The sequence below is a fragment of the Lycorma delicatula genome, chromosome 13 (genome assembly GCF_047948215.1).
Source record: "Lycorma delicatula isolate Av1 chromosome 13, ASM4794821v1, whole genome shotgun sequence".
Taxonomy (NCBI): domain Eukaryota; kingdom Metazoa; phylum Arthropoda; class Insecta; order Hemiptera; family Fulgoridae; genus Lycorma; species Lycorma delicatula.
This window is the reverse complement of record NC_134467.1, coordinates 44,039,944-44,045,943: the sequence shown is the minus strand read 5'-3', so window position 1 is coordinate 44,045,943 and position 6,000 is coordinate 44,039,944. Positions and strand designations below refer to the sequence as shown.

The 6,000-nt window shown below is 27.2% G+C and overlaps 1 protein-coding gene across 1 annotated transcript in view; it reads left to right on the top strand.

Annotated features, from left to right (window-relative positions):
* The first annotated feature begins 892 nt into the window (after window positions 1-892).
* Window positions 893-6,000, top strand: part of LOC142333791 (calcitonin gene-related peptide type 1 receptor-like) — a 980,405-nt gene continuing 975,297 nt past the window's right edge. Inside the window, exon 1 of the mRNA XM_075381308.1 lies at window positions 893-1,328. The gene's annotated coding sequence lies outside the window, so the exon portion shown is untranslated. The remainder of the gene's footprint in view (window positions 1,329-6,000) is intronic.

The window sequence follows — 6,000 nt, the reverse complement described above, 5'->3', positions numbered from 1 at the left end:
CTCAATTTGGGGTTATACTGCAAGGAAATTTTATTGAAAATGTTCTTTGTGAGAAGAAAGGGGCATTTTCCATTTTTTGTTCCCAATTTATCATCCAATTATATTCGTTGTTATGATTTCTTCTAAATATTTAAGTTATTTTTATTATTATTATTTTTTTTTTGTTGTAAAAATCATTATTATATGCCCACAACGCTTCTGTAGTTAGTTAATTATCTTATTTTTCTTCCTTTTTAGCCTCCGGGAATCATCGTCAGGTATTACTTTACAGGATGATATGTATGAATGTATATGAAGTATAGTCTTGTACAGTCTCAGTTTGACCCTTTTTTGAGTTGTGTGGCTAATTGAAACCCAACTAACAAAGAACACCAGTATCTGCGATCTAGTATTCAAATCCATATAAAATTAACTGCCTTTAGTATGATTTGAACGTTGGAACTCTCGACTTCAAAATCAGCTGATTTGTGAAGACACGTTAGTAGATTTTAACCATTTTTAAAAAAAATTTTTTTTTTTTAAATTCTCTTATTATTTATCAAACTTTTTGCGCAAGAATCGTTTGAAAATTTATGACGCGGCTTACAATGGGTAAGGGTGCTGCTCAAATTTGGACAAATAATGTAATATTGTTAATTCATCCGGAAATAATGAAATAAATCAAAATTTATACTAAAAAGTAAGTTATGTATAAATTTAAAAATAATATATAAAATAAAAATATCATAGCGCACGCGTAAAATAAAAAATATACGTTGATAAAATGAGTCGTCGAGCGGTGGTATTTCTCAAGCTATGTATATTATGAATCTCTCGTCGTCATTGAACGAACAGCGCTATCTCTATTTCAAATACCAAACTATAGTACAGGATTGAATCAGTTTGAAACGCGCAACGCTGCCGTGTAGACCAGATCGGTCTCTACGCGCGATTTCAAAGCAGCGTTTAATTTCGCTTATTACGTATATAATTTTGTTTTTTTGGTTATACGCGTATAATTTGAATAATTATAAGAGAAAAAAAAATGTGTATTTTATATTGAAAAAAAAATTATTTTTACAAAATAAAAAAATTGACGGTTACAATTAATTAATAAAAAAATTAAGTGTCATGTTTATTAATCTGGAAAAATATCTTTAAATAAAATAAGTGGGTGTTAAAAGTGAATATATTATTAAAAAATATTTTTAAATTAGAAAAATTAATGTTATAGGAATTTGTGTTGATAAATTATAATTAATATATAAATATATATATATATAACAAAGAAGGGATCTTTAAATATCAGAAGCTGATTGGTGGAAAAATATCGCTAACAAATTTTAAAGGTAAGTTAATATTATTTTTAATTTAGCTGAGTGTATGTATATATTGTGTTTTGGGTTATTTCAGGTTTTTCGCTATTTGGATCTAGAACAGTTTCCTTATTAAAATAAAAATATATTTATATTTTATATAAAACTACAGAAAATTATTTCGATTTTTATCTATATACGCATAAAGAAAACTACCCTATCGAAATTTTAAAGAAAAAAATAATTTTTACCTGAATTTATATAAATCTTTAAAATAATTACATACAACCCCATTTATTCTAACTGATAATAAAACAGGTAAATAACCATTAAGAATATAATTTTAATAATAAAATTAATAATAACAATTAAATTTAGTTCATAAAAGAATTAAACACAATTTCTTTTTTCTCTATTTTTACTGCTCCGAAATTTGTCCGAGAATTATCTGAATAACTTTGATATTGAGTAAATAATATAGAACGTAATTTAGTATAGAGTAAATAGTTTCGAAAAATAATTCCAAGGTTAAATTTATTTTTAATTATTATTTTTTATTTATTTGAAACGGACCCCACCATTTCCGATAAAACAATTATTTTCTTATTAGAACCAATAATATTTTGACAAACAGATTTTTCACTGTAAAATTTAATTAAATATATATTTATGGGGTTTATAATATTGATAACGTTGTTCTACTTTTGTCTCGAGAAGATATTAAAAAAATGTTTTTTTTTTTTTGGTAATTTATATATGAAGAAAATATACAGAATCCATTACATTCTGATTGATATTTTAAATAACACAATACGTTTAAAAAAAAACCATTACTACAAATTAGTCTATTATTATTTATTATTATTATTATTCGCGAATTGTATATAAAAAATAAAATTATAATCAGTAATAATAAAACTTTTCGATATTTTACCTGATAATTCTCGAAAAAAAATTCTAAAAGAGAACCCAAAACTCAAAATATAATTTTGGGGCTACCAAGATTTCCTTGATAACACATTATTCCCAATATAATCTCGCCAAAATCCGACATGATAGATGATTTGCATAACTTTAGTAATAAAAACTCTGTAATAAATAATTTGATCAAGTTATAGATTAATTTTCTCATTTTGTAAGCCTCAAGGACCACCATTAGGTATTTTTCCAGAGGATGAGATGAAATGGCAATTTTCAAAATCCAATGTCTAACTGGGATTCGAACCAGGAACATTCGGTTGAAAGACCGAGACTCTAACACTCAAGGCCGGGAAAGTTATACGTTAGAAATTAATAATAAAATTAAAAAAAAATATATATACCACTGTATTTTCCTGAAAGAAAATCCATTTAAAATTTTGAGAAAAGTAAAATATTTGAAAAATTATTTATTTTATTTATAATAAAAAATCGGCATTGAATTGCATAACCTTACCGGTTAAGTTATGGTAAGTAAATTCATTCTTTAAACTGAAAGAAATTTAGTTTAAAAATGATTTTTCCACTTTTGAAGTTACCATACTTAAACGGAAGCATTCGGGTAAAATTAATTTCTAAAAAAATAACCCCTAAGCGATGAGAATAGATTTAAAAAAAATTAATTTTTAAAATTGCTTAAAATTAAAATAAAGAAGGTTCAGTCATCATTTTAAATAAATAGTTGTACATTTTTAGAACGGAGTGAAAATTTTTGGGTAATATTTCTTTTTTTCAGGAAATACTAAAGAGTAAAAGTTATAAAAAAATTAAGACTTAATTTTTAAATACTATGGGTAACTTGCGAGATGGATTTAAATTTAAAATTAAAAAAAAAATTATAAAATATTTTTTATTACCGCACACCATTGAAATAGGATGATCAATTACAAAAACATATTTTAAAACGGTTTGAAGTTATATTTGTATAGAAAGTATAATTCAAAAAGTTTTTATTAACTCATATTCTAAAGCAAGATATTTTATAAAGTAATTTTTTGAAAAGGCGGGGTAAATATTAAATTGGATTTGAATACTAGATCGTGGATACCGGTGTTCTTTGGTGGTTGGGTTTCAATTAACCACACATCTCAGGTACGGTCGAACTGAGAATGTACAAGACTACACTTCATTTACACTCATACATATCATCCTCTGAAGTATTATCTAAACGGTAGTTACCAGAGGCTAAACAGGAAAAAGAAGGAAGGAAGGAAGGGGTAAATATTAAATAAAAATTTTAGGTATTTTCTGATTGCGAGAAAAAAGAAATTCAATTTTTGAAAGAAAAATAATTTGCTAAAATTAAAAAATTCTTGAATTTTATTACGGCCAAAACACTCCCAGTTCTTTTTCAAACTTTTGAAAAAAATTAATACATTCTTTCCTTTCCAAACGTTGTACCCGTCTATCAGATTTGAAAAAATCTGTCGACGTATTCCGTAGTTATAAGGTCATATATAAGACGAGATGTACAAAATCAGGTCTGACAAAATCAGGTCTTTTTGACTTCGGAAAATTTCAATTAAAAAAACCTTGTTTTCCCAGATTATTTACAATTTAATTAATTTAATTTAATTTTCCTAAATGTAAATTAAAAAACTTAACAAAACTGTATTTTTACATTTTTTTTTTTGACCGATCAAAATACCGGTACTTTTCAGTAATGGCTACAACAGTAAATATCGCTATAGGCCGGGAAAATAAATTTGAAAATAATACTTTTTTATTTTGTTTTATCTTTAATAAATTTAAATTTGCGCATAGAATAACAAAAATTGGTGCTGATTACCAACCACCAAATGAGGTATATTAATTTAAAAAAAAATCGATTTAAGTCAATGATAATAAATAATAATTTCATATATAAAATAATAATTTATGGGGCAGGTCTAATAGTTAACTCGTCGTCACAACTCAATTGTTTAACAGCTGATGTACGAATTCGAAAGTTCTGAGATAGAAACCCTAGTAAAAATTAGCCGCTTTTATATGGATTTAAATATTAGACATTAACCTACTGGGTTAGTCTAGTGGTTAAATCATCGGAAATCAGCTGATTTCAAATTCTAAGGAGAATTCTAAGGTTCCAATCATAGTAAAGACACTTACCTTTATACGTATTCGAATACTAGAACGTAGATACCGATGTTTGGTGGTTGAGTTTTTTCAATTAACCACACATCTCAGAAACGATCGACCTTGAGACTGTACAAGACTACATTTCATTTACATTCATACATTTCATCCTCTGAAGTAATACCTTACGGTGGTTCCGGAGGCTAAATAGGAAACAGAAAACGAATATTAGACATTGGATACCGATGTAATTTGGTGGTTGGGCTTCAATTAATTACAAATCTTAGGAGTGGTCGGCCTGAATCTGTATAAAACTACATATCATTTACATGTCATATTTATCATCCTCTTCTCATGCTGGGGGAGGGGGTTGCTTATTTTTCACTATTTGAACAGATAGCAACGTACATATTAGGAAAATAAAATAAATTTATAATAATAATAATAAAATAATAGGTTAACAATACACCATAGTTCGTCGAACTTAACCATACTGTATATTTTAAACAGGTTTTGTATAAAAAAAAAAATATTGATGAAAAAAATAAGATTTATTTATAAAAAAAAATAAAATACGAATATTGCTCATAACAGCAACATAATCATCTGCTTGGAAAATTCTTGTTTTTAGTCCAGTAAAATCTTTTTATTTTAGATTTGCAAGTAAAAATCAAATCGCGTTCTTTAGGCCATTAACTAACATTTGTTTCTTAAATGTCGAAACTTTTTGGCAGCTGAACTATTCCCGTTTTTTTTCACACGTAAAATCACCATCCTATTAAAAAACCCGTTTCTTTTTTTACTCTTCTTAATTTGTCACTTTATCCACCCATCTGATTTTTTAAATTCTCCTATAGCACCGTATTTCAAAAGCTTCTAATCTTTTCTTCTCAGGTACTCCGATCGTCCAAGTGAAACTTGGACGGGGATAGGGAACATCCTTGTCGGACTCCCGTTCTTATTACGGTTTCTTTCTTATGTTCTTCAATTATTACTGTTGCTGTTTGGTTCCTGTAAATGTTAGCAATCATTCTATCTCTGTATTTGAACCCTAATTTTTTTAAAATACTAAACATTTTATTCTTGTCTACGTTATTGAATGCCTTTTCTAGGTACATAAATGCCAAGTATGTTGGTTTGTTTTTCTTTACTTTTCCTTCTACTATTAATCTGAGGCCTAAAGTTACTTCCCTTGCCACTATACTTTTTCTGAAACCAAATCGGTCTTCTCCTAACACTTCTTCCATTCTCTTCTCAATTCTTCTGTACAGAATTCTAGTTACGATTTTTGATGCATGGCTAGTTAAGCTAATTGTTCTGTATTGTATAATGAGGAGTTACATCCATTTTTACCTGCAATAATTTTTATAATATTTATTTCTGTATGCAATTTTTTCTTGATGTCCTTTGTGTAATGTATCGTTCTATTTAACGTGTTTGTGTATATTAACCTTGTGTTACCAAGAATGATTCGATTTCAACAAAATGTAACACGGCAAGAACAACAATGGAACTTTTGAAAAATATCTTTAGTGAAAGAGTAATATTGATTGGCTTATAGCCGGCTAGGTTACCTGTTCTTTCTCCTGCAGATTTTTTTCACTACGGATATCTAAAAGGATGTGTATTCAAAAATAATCCATTGAAGAAC